The following is a 23944-nucleotide window of genomic DNA, read 5'->3' on the forward strand; positions in this document are numbered from 1 at the left end:
CACGGTCAGTAAACAATCATTTGTCGTTTTTCAAAATTGGTGACCATCATTTATATTGAGTGAGTTCATCAGTTTCACCAATACGGGTGGATAATATCTTCAGGATGACTGTTTGAGTTTTATAATTGTAGAATATTAGGCTTTTCAATTTTTTTTCAATTGGTATTTGGAGATTTCCGCAAAATAAGAATTTCCGAAAAGCCGTAGCCAAGGATTTATGGCGCATAATGGTTAGTGAATGATAAAATCAATACTCCCATATCACTAAACATTATTGTCTCTCTGAAGGAGATCAACTCAAAAACTATCGAAAGGATTTCGTTACAGTTTTTTACCAAGGACGAAATGATTCAAGAGGAAGGTTAATGCGTATAATATCAATATTTTTTGTTTGAATGTTTCATGATGAATTTCATTAGTTCCGACTTCCATTATCTAATATTATATAAAATGATTTAAAATCTCCGAAAGAATCAATAATGAAGAAAAATTACAAATTTATAAAAAGAATAGCTGAAAATAATAATTGTATTAAGCAAAAGAAAACCCTGAAATTGAATAACAGTGAAATAAAATACAAGTAAAAATACAACAATTGAACAAAAAATTATTAAAATAAAAGAGATTTCAAAACAAGTTACTTCACGACGTTTCGATTGTCAGTATCCACAATCATTTTCTAGTGATGACTGGACTAATTCCTCCGAGAAGTGACTATGGGTCATTCCAGTACTAACGGTTCGAAACGACTGAAGGCAGTATATGGAAGGTTTTTTCACGAAATTGTCTAAATCAACAAAAATCCTAATAATATGAACAAAAAAAGCCGACATTGTAAATCTTAGTAAAATTTACAATAATTTACTAGGCATAGATAAATCTCGGTAATATTCTCAGTTTGAAATAGTCACAGGTTGTATAAAATTCATTAAATGGGCATTCATGAAATAGAAGGCTTTTCGAAGATAATGTCACTCTTGTCATTACAGTAAGCTTTGTACATGTCATTACTAATATCAGATATCTGAAAATTATAACATTTTTAACATCAAATTCACCAATTTTATAAAAGTTTTTCATCAATATTCAATTATCGATTGTGAAACTAAGATTATTTGTATGTATTGTCCATTTTTTTTGTTCTTTTCTATTTTATTTTATTTTAGCGTCCTGACGAAGTCTCTATTCAGAGACGAAAGCTTGATGATTTGTGAAATAGAGTAAGTTTGACGTTTGTTTGAAGGTGGTTGATAATGTTTCGTGGTGTATTTCATCAGTTCGGACTTCCATTGTCTAATATAGTATAAATTGATCTGAAATCCCTGAAAAAAACAATTTTTTCAAACAAAAAACTGAAATCACCCGAAGGCGATTGTGGATACTAACAATCGAAACGTCGTGACGTAATTTGGTTTATAATCTTTCTATTTTTAATTTTCATTTTTTAATTTTTGTTAATAATATTTTTTTATTTTCAGTTTTTATTGATATATCAATTTTTAATTTTTTTGGTTGTAGCTTGTATGTTATTTCTTTGTAATTTCAGTTTGTTTTTTCCAAACGTGTCTGACTGAAAGTCCCGTTAAACCCTACCTTCCTATAAATATATACCTAGTTATTGATTATTATAAAAATCTCACCAGCAACCATGTAATATTCTTTCATTATGTGAAACGGGGCTTAAAAATGATGATTTTGTGTACATGATTAGTATCATTATTTAATCCTACAAAAGTAATGATCGGCTTATGGTAGCTGTAATATATGTACCAACATAAAATAAATCAATAAAACATTTTTTAACTTTTCTTTACATCGTCATATTGATATACATAAAATTCGACTAACAACCTAAGCTTTTCTCAAGTCGAACAATTTCAATATTGAATAGTTCAACTAAGATTAGTTCTAGTTATTACTTACTTCTGTCTGCGGTCTCGAGAGGCACACGTTTTTTTACAAATAGAAAGTGGGCTCTTGTGATAACTCCTTCTATAGGTGAATATTGTAAGCACCTCTTTTCCTATCCACGAGGTCAGAAATGAATGGCGGTTATGTATCGTACATTCCAGATGTTACGTATTCCCTCAAAAATGTCTAGAAGCGTCATATCAGGTGATCTTGTGGATTTTTCTACAGGAGAATGTTTGCATGTTTACCGGTTTAGAAAACTGTTAAACTCGATTGAGTTTTCAACTAATAATTAGGTTTCAGCAAGATGATCTTTATTATCCAAACTAGTGAATAGGTAAACGCGCTCCTTCAGAATGAACAGCTGCATTACTTTATATAGTCCAGGAGAAATCGGCGCAGTACGGAAAACTGTTTCACCTCATTTTTTTTTTTGGAATCCTCTTGAAAGTACGCTAATGATGATATATGGGGCAACTTCGTGCTATACTGTTCAAACCGAAATTGTTTGAACAATTGCAAGGAATTGTTATTTTTCATCCGGACAAATTTTTTAAAATTGTGTATTGAAGTACCTACAAATAAAAAAGACACCCTTAGATTTTTGTGAGAATTTGTGAAATCTAACCCGCAGTCTACTCCAGCCCTCAGAGTTAGAACAAGGAGTGCGTCTAAAGAAATTACCCCAAAAATATTTTATGCATTATTATAAGGAAGTAAATGGTTAACAATTTGAACATTTACTGATGGAATGAACTGAAATGAGTTATTCATATATTTTTTCTCAAAATTATGATATATATCGTTTGTTGTTGTTACAACTAATATAAAAGTACTAAGTACTCAGGAAAGGCTAGGTGTTGGATACATAATTGAAATACTTATCAAACGAGTTATCACAAAAACTCCGCTTTCGATTAAAAATAAAATGGTAGGTTGTTCTCGCCGACAAGTGATGCAACAGTATTGTCTTTCTCATCAAGAAGTTCGGAAAATCATCCTTTTTTTCGTAAATTTTGTTCCACTTTCATATCTTGTTCTGTTCAAAATTAAAGAGGGGGGCATATAATCGGGGTGGTTGTGTTACCTATGTGAGCTTTCATCAAAAAGCTATTTTCGCTCTGCCTACCTTAGGAGGTAGGCAGAGCGAATTATAATTGACGCATAATGTGATGAGTGAAGAGCATTTCAGATGGATATGATAATAATCCTCATCAAAGAAATTATCGCTCAAGGAAATACATTCAAGTGGCCTAACAAACTGATACAACACGAAAAATGAAAAAATATTGCGATTACATTAGTTTTCTTTTCACTACGTGGTGAATCATTTTGAAGGTTGAGGTCGCATTTTCATTTTGTGTTGTCTTTGGATAGATGGGAGTTACGAAACGACCGTTTCCACGATTTGCTGTTCTCATAGAAACATGTTCTGGTGATAGCGCGCTTTTCTAAGAAATCCATATCTGAACTTGCGGACCGATGTACATCATTTCAACTAATATTTTTATCATTCTGTTTGTAATTCTTGCTAGAGAAAATCGTCTCTCATAGTACTTTTATAAAATAAATAGTTTTTTAAGAAAACGATTTTCCGTTCCGAGTATTCAACTGGCGCAGTCAGTAGGTACCCAAATTCGCTTGAAGACGCGATGGTGTATGTGAACGAATACGAAAATTTTGGAAAATTATATGGCACCGCCCAAGATAATTGTAGAACCAAATTCAATACTTCTACAAACAGATATACTTACATGACCAATGTCCCAACGAACACCATTGTTCAGCAATCAATATCAAATCAATCATCAAGACAATTCAAATATCCCAATACCAATCCAAACTTCTCTTCGAAACCCGTTTGGTCCAATCAAAGATGTACGACCCAGGAACCTAGCCACCAGAAAATACCCTACACATCAAGAAGTGTTTGGTACCCCTCAAAATGTTTTCAAACCCAAACAAATTTCTCCAAATCAATTGCCAACCCATTCCAATCAACGTAGGCGAATCCATAGCCGAACAAATCACCCAAGAGGAAGTACTGATCATCCCCGTACGAGAAGAAAGAATTTTCTCTAGTACAGAGCTGATCGATATATAGAAATAATCACCCCCGCACTTGTCAAAATTCCCAAAGCATGTGAATTTCGAATAATCCATAAGACATTTTTCAACAATATGAAGATTCAGAAGAAAAAACCTCTGATTCTGCCAAAAATCCAACTCATTGATGTGGAAACCGTAAATGTATACAAAACAAAAAATTTCTCCAAGCTCCACTTAGATGAAATTTTCGAACTCCGCAACTTGGCAGGAAAGTTGGCAACAGTCAAAAAGATCGATGTAGCCGGAAACACCAATAACATGTTGATCTTCGGAATCATCTTCGGATCGATCATATTGGTATTGATTCTGATAATACTGATAAGAAAAAAGAAAGAAAAGGGTAACATACTCAAATGGTTTCGCCCTAAGAAAACAAACAAAGAAGAAAATATCCCGGAAATCGAAATGGTTCCATCAACACAAAAATGACTCCGTCATTTTTTAATTGAAGGCGGGAGGAGTTATAAACTACCGTTCTCAGAATTTGCTGTTCTTATATAAACACGATCTGCTGACAGCGTTTTTCCAAATTATTCATGTAACTGTTGCTAGAGAAAGTTGTCTCTCATTATCTAATATATAAAAATGGATGTTTGTTGGTTGGTTGGTTGGTTGGTTGGTAAGTGATAAACTTCTACATCGCTCAACCGATCGTGATGAAACTTGACATGTATAAGTAATTTTTCATAGAAAAGGTTTTAAGACTATCAATTTTTCTGTAACTCGCCACTAGATGGCGCTGTAGAACAATTTTTTTGAAAGCACTGTTCTATAACGCTGCGCACGCCTAAGTTCGTTGATTCTGATTCTGTCAAAACATTGGAACAGCAGCGATACAGCAACATAGTACTAGTACTTTTATAAAATAAATACTTTTTTAAAAGACAATTTTCAGTTCGCAGTATCTAACTTGGGTATTCACAAATTTCAGAATTTAAAAATGATACTTATGAACATACTGTGTGTTTGAGTGAATTTTTTGGAAGGTCATCATTATTAGTTATTATCTGGAGTAGCTGGCTTCGCTCAGGGAATTGATATGAGACTGTGTGGTAGTTGTGATGAAAATATATACTTCTAATTATAATAGGTCGACGGATCCTGTTTACTTAGTATATCCCTACTAGATGATAGCCACACCCATACGAAAAAATCTTCTATTGGTCAATGATGTTCCAAAATATTCCATATCATTAGGGATCATCCTGAACTGTTCCACAATGCCATGGGATGTTTGCGAATGTTCCAAACTATTCCCGAATATCTCACAACATTTCAGTAAGTTCTGGGATATTGTGAAATGCTACCGAATACTATTGAATGTTTTAGACTGTTCTAGAAATTTCTAGAGTGAACCTTTTAACCCTTATATTTTCAAAAGCACGCCCTTCAGGTAAGAACGGAAACTTTCTACATAGATTGGCTTTCCACGAATAACAACCTTGAGTTTTTTTTTCCAACCGCCCTTCTGTGATGATTTGTATCCGATTACAGTTCAGATCAAACTTTTCGTAACCAGTATTTGCTTTGCTTCATGTAGATCTGATAAGTGAATAATAAATACGAATTATCAGCTAACATTCGACGTTTTACTAGTGGAATATTCGACTGTGGTGGATAACCGCAGGAGTTTGCAATTTCATATTTATGTTTGAAATTAGGTGCGGTCAGGATTATCACACTGAATTGAATGTTTAGCTTGTTGAAGACAACATATATAGATTTGGCAGGGATGATGCGGTTCACCCCGCACGATCCCTAACTACCGTAGGGGATTCGAATTGATTTACCAGTTTATAATGGTTGTTAATAAGAGAAATAGTCGAAGTTCCATGTGAGAACTTCATTGATCTGTCTGATTGGAACGAGTTCTTATTTGTTTTTCTCAGAGATGCGATCAGTGAACAGTATGAATTATTGAAAAAGTGAAGTAAAACTTCTTTACGTGCACTTGACTTGGGAAGTGACTCTCTTTCAACAAGAAGCCTGAGTAGATGAAAGAAAGAAAGAAACAAATTTTATTGACCTCCAATTACAATTTATGTTACTTTCGAAAATATGTGCAACAACAAAATTTGCTTGGGTACGTTCTGCAGAAAATATAAAAAATATACATGAACTGCATTAGAAAAAATCTCATTTATGGACTTTAACAATATAAATACACATATATACGTAAACATATATATACACACACATATGTAGAAACATAAACATATATGTATATCTGTAGAGTAGGGAGGGTGAATGTAGACCCACAGCACGTAGGCCACATGTGACCCATTGTACATCTTACCGAGTAGTTGTCTTCTTTGGTCATTGTCCATCATGTTCTTTACAGGAAGGTGGACAGGTCACTAGGAGACATCTCCTTTATATTGCCAGGGTACGCCAAGACTCGCCGAACAAACACTCTCTTTGACAACCTTGAGGTGCTTTACGGTGCGATATTACTGTCGTTGCGCGGCTTCTTCAACCTTCTTGTGGTTTCCTCCGTCAATGAAAGAGCTTTCCTTCAGGGGCAGTCGGTTCCTTGCCTTCATTCAAGGCGGAGCTCTTGGCACCCGCCGCAGGAAGTGCCTTTGCTTTCGGAGGTGGAGTGGGGGAGGAGGAGGGAGCACTTATAGTTGCTGCCACTCCTGCCTCCTCCATTCTCTTTCTCCTTTTGGCCTCGGCGCCGCAAATGCGCTTACTCCTTGGCCTTTGTATCACATCACGAGGTGATCTGCTATGTCCAGCCTCATTCCAAGCGGTAGATTGGGGTGGACATTTCTGTTCATCCCCAGCAACCGCCTTAGATTGAGGTGAGCACTTCTCTCCAGCCTCGGGATCGATTTTTGTTTTTGTTGTTTCCGTTGTATATATACACATATACATATATTAGGACCACTGACAATTGAATACCTCATCAATCTTATAGAAAGCTTGGGTGTGTATATATGTGAGTTTATTACTTTGAACTTCGATTCTTTCATATGAAGATCTTTCCACTCACTAAGCGAAGTATTCTATATTTTTATAAGAAGAAACTCCGTTCGTTTGGCAGTGTTTTGATAATGCATCTTCAGTAGCCTGATGATTTCGTTGTGTTTGGTTTCATGATCATGAATCCTGGAGCCACTATCATATTCATTTTCATTTTTACGTACGAACAATATTGTTTCTAGAATATGAATGGAAGGTAATGTTAAGTATTTCATAAAGATTGGTTTGGCATTGTTTTGGAATAAAAATTTTCCAAATCTCTCATCTTTTTTTCGAAAATAAATATCTCACTTGCATGTTGGGAAGCACCCCATATCAGTATTCCATAGTTTATGTAGCAGTGAGCCATACCGAATGATGCAATTTTCAGCATATCATTCGTTTAGTTAATTTCGATTAGTTAGTTAATTTTGATTTACCATTTAGTTATTTCGATTTACTCATCAGCAAGCTCAAGTTCATAGGATTCGATGATATTTCTCTTAAATGGATGACTAGCTATCTCACAGGTCGATCACAGAAGGTCAAACTGGATAATTACTCATGGTCATCCCTAAAAGAAACAATCTCAGATGTATTGCAGGGAAGTATTTCAGGACCCTTGATGTTTTCAGTGTTTATTTTTGATTACCCCACTTTCTCATCACATTGTCAAGTACATCTATACGCAGATGATATACAGTTATATTTGTCTTCTCATAACACCGATACAGAAAGTTGCGTGGCCAATATAAACACAGATTTGCACAAAACATTCTTATACTCGGAGAATCATGGACTGATAATCAATCCAAATAAAACTTTGGCCTTATGCATAGAGTCTCAAAGACAAATGGTAAAAACTCAGTGTAGCTTTAGGCTCACTCTCGATAACGCAGACATTGACTGGGTAGAGAGTGCTGAAAATCTTGGCGTAACCATAGATAGCTCTTTGTCTTTCCATGGACATGTGACAAACATTTTCAAAGTATCATTCTTCAAACTCAAATCGCCATATAAATTCAAGTATCAGTTATCAGAAGAAATGAAACTCAGGTTAGTTAAAACTCTCATTTACTCCCATATCGAGCATTGTTGTTCGGTGTATTACAATGTTTTGCCGCAATATAACAAACAGAAGTTACAACGTATACAAAATGTTTGCATGCGATTAGTATGCTGTATACCATATGGTGAACATGTCACCCCATTTTTGTTAAAAATGAAGGAGCTGAAGGTGAGGTACAGAACCCAATATTTGAAAAAAATGTTTTTGTTTGAGTTGCTTCAAACTAAAACACCTAGTTATTTATATAGTTTATTAAGCAGGCATTCTGACATACATATGGTCAATTTGAGAATTAACTCATCCAACATACCTAGGCACCGTACTTCCAAATTTCAAGGATGTTTTTGTTATATAGCCCCTTCTTATCTGAATGAAATTTTACCCCTTTTAAATCATACTATTCATCACTTTAAGATAGAAATAAAATCACAGATGCTTACTGCCCAGTTATCAGCAACTATTTGATGTATCATTTTTTTCTCTTCTCTATTATTGTTATGATAGTAAATAAGTATATTCATAATTCTTTTCTTATACTCACTGTATAATTTTTGGGAGGGGTAGAAGATAGCCTTTGGCTAACCCTTTTTCTTTTATGTATAAATGTATTTTTATGCATAATGAACGATATTATTGTTATTATTATTATAAACTAAACTCCTCAGTCCTCTCAATGCGTAACGACATCTTGAGAGCTTTTTACATAACAATGTCATATGTTCATTTCAATTTGATTTGTTTTCAAGGTGAAATCCTAGTAAACACAACTCTTTGTCACCGTCAGACATTTGGGATCTATTTGCGATAGTTATTTCCTGAGTTTTATTTGCGTTCAAGCATAGACCATTAGCGCTGAAGTATGTTTCATTTTTGTCAGTATTTCACATGATAACTGATCTATCTAACTCCTCCACTTGTTTGTTACTCATGACAAAAGTTGCATCATCGGTTCATAAAAAAACTTCTGCTGTATCAATATATGTAGGAAGATCATTTATATTGATAATAAATAATATAGGACATCTGCTTTGTTTGTGCTTTATATTGATGATTTGCCTGTAATTACACCAAAAGCCTTCTCTTGTTTATATGTTGACGACACAACACTTTTGTTTCGTGAAAGAAATTAGTGTATTCTACAGGATACAATTCACTCCACTCTCCAAAGCCATTATGACTGGTTGTCTAGCCATTATTCATTCCTAAACCCATGCAAAAATTAATATATATCTTTTCAAAATCGTCATAGTAATAGTACCATTGAAATAGATATGAATATAAATATTAAATCAAACTGTATTGAATTTTCAGGAATAGAATAAATTCATGAAAAATCAATCGGTACATCATTACAATACAAGAATAAAAAATGGTCTACATACTCCAAGAAATCGTACATCGTATTTTGAATCTGTTGAAGTGACAAATTTGTATCATTTTACTTATATGAGTTTCTCCTGATTTGTCCCATGACTTGTAATTTTTTTTTAAATGGACCAATAATATCTATCTATCTATCAAGTACGAATCCCAGAGGTACTCCATGCTTGACAATTCCGGTATCAGATTTCACATTGCAGCCTGTCTGTCAAAAATAATGTATTAGGTCATTCGCTCTGCTTCTAATACCATATTTTTCAAGTTTTCTCAATGTCATGTGAAACTCTGTCAAATGCTTTAGATAGATCCCAAAGAAATAAGCGAATGCAGATACCCGAATCTTTATTATGACCAGTGGTGTGAACAATTTCCGTCATTGATTGTGATGTAGACCTCATCGATCTGAAACCATATTGAGAATCATTCAAGTATCTGCCCCCTTCAAGGAAATCGAGAAGTCTCATGGGACTCATGGTAATAAATCTACAGTTATTGCAATCATTAGGATCTCGTTTCTTAGGATTGGTGAGTAGATAGATCAATTACGACTACGAACTTAAAGATATTCGCTCTGGTGTGGACGAAACATCGATATGTCGAGCAAACACGAGCGAACATGAGCGAACACGAGCAAACATACACGAATGTTCGCTCATGCTCGCTCGTGCTCGCTCGTGCTCGCTCGTGCTCGCTTTTTTGGTGAATACGCACCTCAAGATCATCACATGTCAACTTCACTATAACGGAACTGATGTTATAGGTATCTGAAATATTTGAATTTTCAATAATACGACTACAGTTTGCATCTGATCTGCACCATTAGTACCTGAGATAATAATATTTGTAATCACCTCATCAACTGCAGAAGTTGAAGAGTCATTAAATTTATCAACAGGAATATCTGAATTTTTATGGACGACTTGAGACTTTCCGTTGAATTGATTTATTATTTTTTTCAAGACAAAACTCAAACACTACAAGAAAATCCTTGAGACGCTCTAAGAGCAATGCCTGTGCGAAAATAGTGATTTACATTGGATGTGAATCGCTGGAGATTAAATCCATTTGGAAAAACGTTTTCAGGAAGCTCATTCCACTCGAGCGCACTTCTACAAATGAAAGAGTTTTTAAACAGTGTACTGAGTTGAACATCAAAACGGTGAGCAGCCACAGTCCGTCGAGTTTTTCCAATATGTACCACTCTTGGTGGAATCAAATGTGCCAAGTCACTTGAACACTTCCCATGAAAGAATCTATAGAAGAGAGACAAATCTCCAACCTTTCTTCGATGTTCCGACTATTAACGTTGCAAGTGAAGTTCCGGTCTCCAATCAGGCGAATGGCTCCTTTCTGGATAGAATCTAGCAGCTTCAGGGTATGTTTAGGGGCGGAGCTCCATACATGAGAACAATACTCCAAAAAATGTCTGATCTATTCCGGTGAAGATATGCATCCCCAGCCGATGTCCTGGAATCTAAATGGAAAAACGAGACGAGTGTACTGTCGTCAGCAAAGCAATAATTGGTTATTTCCAATAAGTCGTTGATATACAATAGAAATAAGGTGGAGGACAATATAGTTCCCTGGGGAACACCACCATTAATGGTGAAGGTATACGAGAGATATCCATCGACGGCCACTTGCAGGGAACGTTCTTTCAGAAAACTGAAGAGTCATACACAAAAATGATCCGACAAGCCATAGCATCGAAGTCTGGCCAGCAAACCCCCATGCCATACACGTTCAAAGCCCTGAAACATATCAAGCTAACAGCTCTTGAGTCACCATTTTTGTCGATTGCGTTATTCATAATACCATAGAAGGTCGCTTGTTGTTTAGTTTCCGAAAGCCATAATAATGATCGCTCAAGGTATTGAAGCCTCCCAAATATTTAAGGATATGGTGGTTACGGCTTTCTCCATGATTTTTGATAGCAAAGCTACTGGTCTGTAGTTATTTGGAAAAATTTTCTTTCCCTTTTTGGGAATAGGTTGAACGCGAGCAATCTTCCAGACAGAAAGGAAAAACCCCTTTCTTGTAAGACAGCTTGAAAAGTCTGCAAAATACTGATATGAGTTCATTTGCACACTTTTCAAGTACGATGACGGGCACTTCATCAGGACCAGATGCCTTGTTAATAATGAGCTGTTTTAAAATTGAGTCCCATGAATGACGGCTTCGTGGCCGGAAATATTTCCGTCTCTAGTGATTAAGGATTGTGATTCAAGGACAATTGAGTCCAGCAATAAATTCGTGGTTCAGTCTTGTACCATTTCAATTTATATACTAAATGTAAGAACCAGATCACAAATGTTCGTAAAATATTTCACAATTTCCAGTTCATTCAGACCAAAGTGATTAGAAAATTATACACGATAATGTCTGAATTTGAAAATTATGATCGGAGAGAATCAGTTGGAAACAGTGAACCACAGTTTATTTCATTTGGCAAATTCCACCGGATTATTGAAAACAGTAACAGTTCTGTGTGTTCTGATAATTGGCTTTTGTATTTCCACCACGTAGCTGGAAATTGTGGTAAACATCGCGCATCACCTCACCGCCTGTATCCTGTAATCCATGCCGTATACAAACATTTTCTTTCACATAAACTCTCATATGAGATCGCATATTGGAATATTATACGATAACATGGTGAAATGGAAGCCGTACATCAGAAATTCATAAATATTTCAGTTACTTTCAGCCAGTTTGCCCTCGTTCCTCTGTTTCTTGAACAAAGGGCGCCAACTTATATATAGATAGTATTCGGTTCATTAGAATACGTCCAACTTTTTGATGAAGGATCCATTCAAAAGTTTGAGAACATGGTTTTTCAAATTTCTGCAATAGGAACTATGATTGAGTAAATCCTTTGTATTTATCCTATACAACTGAAACAAATTTATACATTTAATTAATATTTGAAAATATAGTTTCTATATATTTCATATCATGATCCTGATTGTCCTGGCCACCAGTATAGTGTCAATTTGTTCCTGCTTGCTAGTTATGTCAGTTCTTCACTAAACCAGTGCCAGCCTAAGTAAGCTCTGAATGCGATTTTGTCTACTAGTCTAATCAACAAGTTCAAAAACATGAAAAATAGAGATAAAGATCCTAAAAATATGAGCGATAGCTCATTCGATTCAGAATCACCTCTAGGAAATGTTTTTGGAGGATTTTGGTGCAGGTAAAAAATTGCAATTGTTATTAACAAAATAAGATTTAAAAAAATGGTATTTAGTTTTTCCTTAATAACTCAAAAAATATTAATATTTGAGCAATTTTGAAAAAAGCTTGTCAAAGAGGAGAAAATTTCCGATAAAAAAGCCCAACTCCCGAAACTCTATCTCCATTATTTATAATTTTAATTTGACGTTGAAAATAGAGTTTCGCGCGGCTGTTACAGCATACACGCGGCTGTTACGGCATGCGCGCGCTGCCGCTAAAGAGAGTTTATCAAAAGAAATATTTTTTTTACAACATAAAATGTCATTTTGAAAATTGAGAAAATCTAGTATCTTCTTAACACTTGAATGAATCTAGTCCCGTAAAAAAAATATTTTATCACTATTTTTCAAAAAGTTATTCAATTGTTAACTAACATATTTTTTCCCAATCTCCGTAGGCATGAATAATGGGATAAAAGGTATAAATAATTGGCCTATAAATTTTAAACTTTGTAGAGCCCTTTTGATACATATATTCCATACGATCCTGCGGTAAAAGTTCATAAAAATTTATTAATTTTTCAATTATGATTTTTTATAACTATTGCAGAATGAAATATCTTAAAATTGTTGATAATTTTTTTTTCAATTGATATTTAGCTATGTCTGTTTTCACAATAAACAATAGTAGTTATTAACATAGGATATTAATTTTTCACGTAATTTGTTCATTCAATTGTTTTAAACAAATAGAGAAATTCAATATTTTTGAAAAATTTTTTTTGCAATTTTGTTGTCTAGGGATAATTATGATTTTGAAAGAAATTCTCCTAATTTCAATTTTTAATTGTTCAAAATCGATTTTTTTTACTGTTCTATATATTGTTTGAACAATTTGTTAAGAAATAATTTTGCCTTTGAAAATCATAATTAACACTTTCAAATAGTTTGGCAATTTTTTTTATTTATTATTTAATTGTTTATTCGTTTAACAATTTGTTATAAACAAATATTGACCAACGTTAAATTTTTTTCTGCTTCAGAAAAAAAATATAAAACAGCTATATATAAAAAAGTGCCAAATCCCGGGAGTCGGGATTTTTTTATCGGAAATTTCCTCCTCTTCAACGAGATTTTTTTCAAAATTGCCTAAATATTAATATTTTTTGAATTATTAACGAAAAACTTAATACCATTTTTTTCAATCTTATTTTGTTAATAACAATTGCAATTTTTTACCTGCACCAAAATCCTTCAAAAACATTTTTCTAGGGGTGATTCCGAATCGAATGAGCTATCGCTCATATTTTCAGGACCTTTATCTCTATTTTTCATGTTTTTGAACTTATTGATTAGACTATACCAGATACTGATCCGCTTATTTCATTGAGACTTCAAATTAATTTTCCTTTAGCCCAATATCATCATTGAACATTTTAAATTTTCATTTTGAACAATGGCTGGTGGAAAAACATATACTTTACTATTCATCTCCAGAGAATATAAGCGTAAAAATGTATATGATACAGTTCTCAATCAATGAAGTCGCTCGGAGCGCCAATTAATTTTTGTTGTTATTTTATAATTTCATGATTTGTATTTTCTAAGTGTTCTTCTATTATATTATATGTCTCAAAAAGTTCTCAACTAATATCCACATATTTACCTGATTCTGAAAGAATATTTTATTATGTTTTCGAATTTCCATTACTATAATGACTCAAAGAAAAACCCATTATTGAATTATCGATTTTTATTGGAAATGCTTTTCTATGTTGGTGGTTCCCGTCAGTCACCTATCAGCTCACCCTGTAACACTACTTATAATACACTGGACTAGAATGTAACGTACTAGATCATAATCAGATAATTGAAACACGTAACATCTCTGTTTCTTTCTCTTTCTCCGATACAAAGTAATGAAAAAACAAAATTATTTCTAATAAATCAAAGGTTCATTTATGATTCACCCAGATCGACTAACCACAGTTCTTTTACTAGTCATTCGAAATATTTCTGTTCAAAGATTGTTGTTGACTAGAACATATGTCACTGTTAGTCAAATCAGCATCAGAACTAGAAACATCCAACTCACAAGAATGATCGTTCTCATTGCTTCCAAAAACAGAGTAATCATTAGGGCTGGGTACAACAGTATTGTCACGTATGAATTTCGATCTCATACTCGAAGATAAAAGATGAGTTCCTTCTCAAAATCCCACCAAATCCATTTCTGAACTTAGCACTTGAATTGTTCTTTCTCGCATTTCTTTCTCTATGAATTACAATTTTTTCAAGTCAATCTTAGGTTTCTAAGCTAGTATATTCGACGTCACAGGCAAGGTTGTACGCAAAAATCTGTTGTTCAATAACTCTATTGGAGATAAATTTAGGCGAGTCAAAGTCCTGAGTTCTGTAGTCTAAAAGTGCAGAATAAATATCAGTATTAATCCCAAAGCACTTCTTCAACATGCTTCTACATAAACCAACTGCATGTTCTGCTATTCCCTTAGATTTTGGATATATTGGACTGGATGTTGCTAATTTAATCTCAATTTCTTGGGAATGTTTTGAATTATATGCTATTGTAGGATACATTATCAACAACAACAAAATTTTTACACTTCCATACTCCACAGAACACATCTCAATTCAGTTACTGAATTAATTAACTACGGTAAAATAAGCGCACCCACCATAAGTGAAAATATTAGAAGAAATTTCATTTAAAGGTAAGTTGGGTCTCTCTTATGAGGTATTATCGGTTCTTTAATATTGTTAGGAATATATCTCAAACATGCTCAGCATTTAGAAATGAATTTCTATTAGGCCAATAATAGAATTTTCTGGCTCTATTTTTGTTTTTTTTTTTCAGTCCAAGCGAAAATCGCATTTTTCTCAATAAGCTAAGTAAGAGGATATATTAAATCAAACAAATTAGGAATGTATTTTGTAAAGTAATTAAGCGTGCCTAGTACGCTGTTTTTAATTATTACAAATTTGTATATTCAACACAGCTTGAATGTAATCATCATCAGGAGAAACATCTGTAGAAGAGAATATCAGACCTAGATATTTTAGTTCATGTACTTTATACTGTACTTTATCTATGTTAAACTTGGTGTCAAACTCAAAACCGCGTCGTGTTCTTCAACAGATGCACCACATATTACTATATCATCAAAATTAATGCGTTCACTGAAATCACCAAATATTTTTCTATTGTCCTTTGAAACACTTCTGGGCTGATTTTGAGACTAAAGGGAAGTATTCGGAAACAAAATTTACCAAAATATATTAAGAAACATGTGCGTATTTCATGCCTTCTCTCTCCAACGGTATTTGATAAAATCTTTCTTCAGATCAAATACTGTAAATATTTTCCCTTCAACTACGATGCAAAATTTTCTAATGTTGGAATTGGAAATTTATCAAGAATTATATTTTTATTTGAGTATAATGTACTTTATCCAACATATATTTCAATACTGCCAATAAAAGGCAAATCTTTATCACTACTTTCATTTCTGTTGTATGGAGTACGATTTGATGTAGAAGGCTATTTGAAATTTCCACTGTTTGTTTCTCCTGTCTTGTCGACAACCTACAGCAAAGTGATAAGGTTTTGAGCATGATTCACATACTTTCTTATAGGTTGGACAGTATCAAGGTCCATGAGTATGACCACACTTCCTACAACTTCTATTGTTTATTCTGCTTTTATTTTATATTTTATATAAAGTCTACTTCTTCATCATTTTCAACTCCTTCACTTGTCTTTCACTAATTTCAGTAAATCTGTCTCACCTTTTTCCAAAGTTAAATGCGAATGCTGCAGTAATCGTTCTTGTGCAAATTGCTTCTGTATTCCACTCACTATCTTATCTGTAATTGAAAATTTCTCTTATCCACCAAAATCAAATGAAGTAGTTAGTACTTTGATATCCGTAATGAAATTGTCAGAATTTTTGGCTTCCTGTTGCACACGGATGAAAAAATTTGTATCCAAAGTAATTTTTGAAAGCTTTTATAAGATCATCATACTTCTACCTGCTTTTTATTGCTAGCTTTAAAAAAATTGCTGTCTTGGCATTTTCATCTACGTCAATTAGACCTGTTGCCCTCAGGTATATATCCAGACTTCTTAAGAAGACATTAGATTTTCTGTGCATATTCTTGTCTAATACCAAACTTTTTGGAGGTTTGATACTTCCACTGTGATTATCCATACTATAAGAGTACTCACGCTTTTGTCAAGATTTTATTACGATTTATTTCAAAGTCCCATTAACCTGACTACATATTATGTTTCTTAATTTCAATGACTCAAATAAAAGTCCATTATTCAATTATAAATTCTTATTCACAGCAAAACTGTGATAATCCCCTTACCAGAAGGAGAAAATTGGACGATCTAACGCCACTTTTCCTCAATCTGTTTCGTTAATCAGCTATCGCCCCCATACGAACGACAACTCTCAAAAGTTGAGAAACTTGTACGAACTAAGGACTAACGAGATCTTACCTTTTAACGTGTGATTCCTAACACAATGGTGAGGTCTTTCCGTTTGGAACGGAGGTTAAATATCTTTGCATTGTCCTTGTTAAAAAACTCACCTGGAACGCTCACTTGACACGCTCACTCGGAAAAAGTTTTGCACAAAGCCAGACCGTCCCTACGGATATGTCGAAAGATTTGTGGAAAAACTTCGGGTTTAGGTTCCAAACAAATCCATTGCTTGTATGTGATGATTGTCAGACTCACGATACAATTGCCTGGTGGCCGAAGGCTTTACAGAAAACGGCCCAGTCGAAGCCCTCTGGCTTACCGTCAGCGGCCATGGAGATCCTTCTAGATCTACCTTCTCTCAATATTTTTTGGGAGGGAGAGGCTAGATGGACTGCAAATAGACTTGTGCACATTGCCTATTGTACAAATCAATTTAATTCAGAGTGCAACAGACTGTTGGTTGACACTGAAAGTCACAGCATTCTGTAAATAACCTCTGACTTCATGCCTCCAACCGTCGATTACGAAATGCCTTATAAAGTACTGTTCCCGAATAGAGAAGACTGGATCCCTCAGGAGTAGGAAATATTAAGAGCGAATAGATATTATTTTACAAATCCGTGTTAGGAATCACACGTTAAAAGGTAAGACCCCGTTAGTCCTTAGTTCTCTCAAGTTTCTCAACTCCTGAGAGTTGTCGTTCGTATGGGGGTGACAGCAGATTAACGAAAAAACAGATTTCAAACAGATTTCAAACAGATTTTAAACAGATGGATCAAAAACACCTTCCGGTTCTGGTGTAGGTATTTTCAGTCGCAGACCCAGGACAGAAATATCAATCTGCCTAGGAACCTATGCGACTGTATTTCAAGCGGAAATTTATGCTATTCAATTGTATGCGGAGAGATTTGAAGAATCCAACCTCATACACAAGTCAATAAAAATATTATCGGAAATTCAAGCGGCGTTGTAAGCTATTGGCTCCTACCGAGAAACGTCTAAATTGGTAGTAAATTGCCAAAAACGACTTTCCTCGATAGGAAGACTCAACATATTGTCCCTGGTCTGGATTTCTGACCATACTGGCCTGGAAGGCAATGAGGCTCATGACTCCCTTCCAAAGGAAGGTACTGCAAGCAGCTTTATCGGACCAGAACATGCCATTGGCATCGCTTTAGACTTTGCCAAACAAAGATTGAACATCTGGATGACCAGGAGATTTATGGACTTCTTGCAAAATCTTCCAGGATTGGCTCACTCCAAGGCGTTCATTCACCCTCCGAAGCTTGATACCAAACAGTTATTGGACTAAAGTAGGGATGATCTACGATGTCTAACAGGCCTTCTTACAGGTCATTGTCATTTGAATCATCAAATGCTGAGACTTGGACTGTCGGAAGACATTGTGTGTCGCCTTCTATTTGGAAAATGATGAAACAGTAGAGCACATTCTCTATGCCTGTTCGGCTGGGAACAGAATCAGGTTCTTAGAGTTCGGCAGAGCCATACTCTTACCATCCGACCTGAAAGACCACTCACCATACAAAATAATCGGCTTCGTTAAGAAGCTGAGTTCATTTGATTAAATGTGAAAACGTGCGAGCCACAATAAATCCTTGCGGGATGTGGTGGAGAGTCGAATAGACCCACTCACTTTGGACCTAACCTAACCTCAACCTAACATTGTTGGTTAGTTTCTGTCAGTCACCTGTCAGCTATCCCTGTAACACTACCTATAATACACTGTACTAGAATGTGACGTACTAAATCATAATCAAATGTATGACATATGTAACATGTTTTCCCATCAAGTTGTAATTATTCGAAATGTTCGTGATTGACTCATACCAATTTGATCCGACAGGTTTTTTTCAATACCTTAATATTATTAATGTAACATAAGTGGTAAACGAATTGAATCGTCCAATGGAATCCATTTCAGAATTCCCTAGTGATTGAAAACAAATTAAATTAACGGAAAATCCATCGCTTTGATAATGCTTGATATATACACAACAAAGTGGTGAGATATATAATTGGAATCATACGCATTGAATAAAGTCTGAGGGCCTTGTTTGTAAACGATATTGTTAAACTTCGTTTTAATTGATAGATGGAAGAAAAATAATGAAAATGTCTGAAACATTCATTCTATTTACAACTTTTTAATTTTTTGCATACTTTTCCGCAAACTGAAGTGCTGAAGATGGGGTCCTTCTTTCTGATGATTTTGCTATATGCAACCTTTTTAGTGAGTATTTTTCAACTGTTAGCAGTAGCATATCCAAACCTGATACTAAAAATATTAATTATATGTCATCTTCACATCAAAGTATTTTTTTATATCCAGCAACTAAGATGGAAATTGAACAAGTTATCAAAAAAGTTTGTAAAAAAAAATCGTCCGGTATTGATGAAATTCCTGGTCTTGTTATAAAAAACGTTGCCAATGTAATTTCTGAGCCTTTGACTCATATAGTTAACTCCACTTTCATAGAGGGGAGGTTTCCTGATATACTGAAAATGTCAAAGGTTTTGCCAATATATAAAAATAAGATCTCGAGATCTGACTGTGCATCTTACAGGCCTATATCGCTACTCAGTCAGTTTTCTAAGATTATTGAATACTGTTTCTATCAAAGATTATATGATTACTTTGAATCATTTAGATTATTTTCTTCTAGTCAGAATGCTTATAGAAGAAATAAATCCACTGTTGGCGCAATTGATCAACTCATTAAACATGTGTTGGAAATCTTGGAAAACAAACAGCAAACTCTGGGGTTATTTTTTGATTTGAGCAAATCTTTTGACCTCGTTGACCATGACATACTGCTACACAAATTGCAGTTATATGGTATACGTGGTCCTGCATTGAATTGGGTTAGATCTTACCTGACTGGCCGTAGTCAGCTGGTCTGTGTGAATGGAATTAACTCAGTAAGTAAATGTATAGTAAGAGGGGTACCTCAAGGCTCTGTTTTAGGACCTCTTTTATTTTTGGTTTTTATTAATGATCTTCCGAAATTTTGTTCGAAAGCTTCCATTATTATAATTTTTGCGGATGACACTAATATCTTGGTATCTGCGGAAACTATGTCCGAAGTAATTGTCAAAGCTAATGAAGTAACTGATCATATTGAGGAGTAGTGTTCTACAAATGGTCTGCTGCTAAATTCTGCCAAATCTCAAATGCTCAACTTTGTTACTAAAATATAACTATTGATAAAAGCTATTTGGTAAGATTAAATAATGAAACTTTACATCAAGTTAATTGTACTAAATTCTTGGGTGTTGATATTGATAATAAACTTACCTGGAGTTTCCATGTTGATAGTGTCAAACTGAAGCTCAGTAAACATATATATTTACTTCGTAGGTTGAAACAATCAGTCTCTTTTGATGTTCTCATGCTTTTATACCACAGTTTAATTCAGTCAATGATTTCCTATGGTCTTGAACAGTGGGGCTTATCAGCTAAACCTGATGAAGTATTTGTTATTCAGAAAAAGGTAATCAGAATTCTGGCTGGGGCATCTTCAAGTGCAAACTGCAGGCCATTATTCATTCGTTATAGTGTATTAACAATGCCTAGTTTGTATATCTACCAAACTCTGATATATATATAAGAAAAAATATTTCAATTATTCCTAGAAATGAGCAAATCCATGAACATTTCACCAGAAATAACCTTCAACTTTATCAGCCTTATAGTAGATTGACAGTATCGAAGAATCACCCCATGTGCTGTGGGATTAAACTATATAATAAGCTTAGTAATGACATTAAGTCCTCAAACATCAATGTCTTTAAAAGGAAGCTCAAGGTTTTTCTATTGCAAAAAGCATACTACTCTGTGGATGAGTTCCTCCTTGAGTCATAATCATAATTTGATTGTAGCTTAGTGATTTTATTTTTATTTAAGTTATGCTTTGTATTTGTTTTTCTATAATAGTTTGACCTGTTGTATCAGCCAGTATTTTATGATGATGTTTGCCTAATGTGATTGTAAATGAACACTGATTCAATAAATGTTTGATTGATTGATTGATTGACTGCATCCAAACTAAACTTGTTTATGAAATTCAAGCTCAATTGATTGAGAATAACTGCTTCAAAATTGAGTTATAAAATTTGACCGTACAAAAATACATGATAGCTTGTGAAATAATAAGGATATTTTCAAAAGAAAAGAATTCACCATATAACATGTCGGAAACAAATCATCAATGAATATACGACTTTTTTCAACTCGTATATATATTTCCAATACGAATTCATTCCGTTCCAATTTCAACTGATTATCTCGTGACAATCCCTACTCAAGCCGAGAATTTACATAATCCCGGCTATCGCAAGATTTAAATTTTTATATCACAAAAATTATTCAAAGCGGAAAATACTCAAGAAAAGCCTCATTTCCATTTTAATGAGAGACTTCGTTGCTATTTTTCTTAATCGCGGTAGAAAAAATCCAATCCATCCGATCTTTGAATGAAACGAACGATGTTTTCAATATACTTTCTTTGGTGTAGTTGAATGAAAACGGAAATTATATATTTGCGAGTAGGATTCCGAAAAATAAAGATTGAATCTGGTCAGAAAACCAGATTTCTGAAATATTTTCATACCATAGGTAATTCGGTTCGATAATTTGCAGCACGACGTTGCTTATTGAGTAAATTACGTTATAACAAACGTCAAATATTTGAAATACCAATTTGAATATATCAACTTAGAATTTGTTTGCGTTGTAGATTATAAAATGTAGGTACTCAAAGTATACTACATTTTCGGAAAATTTACTGAAGTCGATGCAGAGAATTCAAATAAATTTTCAAACGCTTTATATTAGCTTCACCTGTATGTATGTTTGTTTGTTTGTCAGTTTCCTTGTAACTCTCAAGCTCAGGATCTGTATTTGACAGAATTATCGACATTATTGCTTGATCTATTCGCAGGCAGATGGCGCAGTATGTAACCTCCTTGACACATCGACACATCGACGTAACCGAAGATATCAATGATCATTTTTCTAAACAATATACGGCTGATTGATCCCAAAGTTCAGATGAAATAAATATAGTTTAAAAAGATTTTTTGTATATCAAGCGCTTTTTTCACAATAAAACTAGTATTTTTCTTTCGTCATTGTTTTAAGCTCATTTATAAAAATACTATTTTTAACTTTTTAGTTCGTTCGATTTTTTGTAATAGCTGGTTTTTTTGTTTTTTAAACAATATTTATTTCAATAAGTATATTTTCATTCGAGATTTCGTTAGCAAGTGGTACGGCTCTTCGACAACTTTTTCCAACCAAAATAATTGAGTTTTGAATTATTGAAAAAATATTAATAGTAACTGAAGGATTATTCAATGGATTGAACATGTACGTCTTCAACATGTACTATCGAAATATTAATTGCTGATTTAATTTATGATCTATGCAATCTATGCAATCTATGATCTATTGCGAGATTTTCACTGAACTGTTTACAAAGCCGCAATACGCATTTCACTAAACAATGGTTTTTCTCATCAACTGAATTCTACCAGATTTTTGTTAATCAACAATTAGGACCATATGACCTCCTACCTATTTGATGAACAATAAATTATGATTACACACTAATAAATACAAATTCAACTATTGGAAAAAAATTTCACAAAATCATTCAATAAATAAATAAATAAAAATTACCTGATTCTACGTATCAATTATCAAGTTCCACATTTGAAAAAAACATTTGATGTAGAGAATGTATTCAGTTTTATTTGGTCATTCGCTGAATTTTCAAATTTTTCGAATCTACTGATTTCCAAGTATTCCAAAAATGTGTATTTCAAACCTTTTTCTTTCGAATGTATCACGTCATAGTCACGATTAATTGAACTCATGCCTCTCTCTTCCAAAAGATGGTTTGCAAATGTGGAATTGTCTTCGCATTGAAGAAAATATCACTATCACAATCTTTTGAAAACAGGTTTTCCAAAGTTTGGCCAATATAAAGTTTCTGGCAGAAACCACAAGTCAACTTATACTCTTGATCCGATACTGATTTTTTGTCTTTATTGTTAATAATAAATTTGCATAATGAAAAATGAGAATCAAAATTTCATATGTAACAAACGTTACTGCAGTTTCGTCCTACGAGGACATTTTCACGAATGCGGCAAAATTGCCGCTACTGCTCAACGGAAAATTATAACTGAATGAGAGAAGAACACACGCAATACCCTCAAAAGGTTAATGTTTGGGCAGGGATTGTGGAAAACCATATCATTGGCCCTTTTTTATTGAGGGCAACTTGAATGGCGATAATTATTTGATACAACTTCAATATGATGTCATTCCACGTTCAGCAAATCCAGGAAACCCTCATGTTCTAGTTAATGTCCGCCAATACCTCGATTCAACATTTCCCAATCGGTGGATAGGGAGGCGAGTATCAATTGAATGGCCAGCGCGATCACCTGATCTTTCATCATTAGATCTAGTTTTATAGGGGTATGTAGGTTAAGTCTGAAGTGAGTGGGTATGTTCGACCCTCCGCCGCATACCCCAAGGGTTTATTGTGGCTTACACCTATTCACACTCAGCCAAATGAAGCCAGCTTCTTAACGAAGCCGATTTGTTTGTATGGTGAGTGGTCTTTCAGGTCAGATGGTAAGAGTTCGGCTCTGCCGAACTCTGATTCGGTGCCCAGCGAGGCAGGCACAAAGTATATGCTCTGCTGTTTCATCATTTTCCTAACAGAAGCGACACACACTGTCTTCCGACAGTCCAAGTCTCTGCATGTGATGATTCAAATTGCAGTGACCAGTAAG

This window comes from Leptinotarsa decemlineata, unplaced genomic scaffold (genome assembly GCF_025532065.1).
Source record: "Leptinotarsa decemlineata unplaced genomic scaffold, Ldec_3_MD MMD2_tig00000505_RagTag_RagTag, whole genome shotgun sequence".
Taxonomy (NCBI): Eukaryota; Metazoa; Arthropoda; class Insecta; order Coleoptera; family Chrysomelidae; genus Leptinotarsa; species Leptinotarsa decemlineata.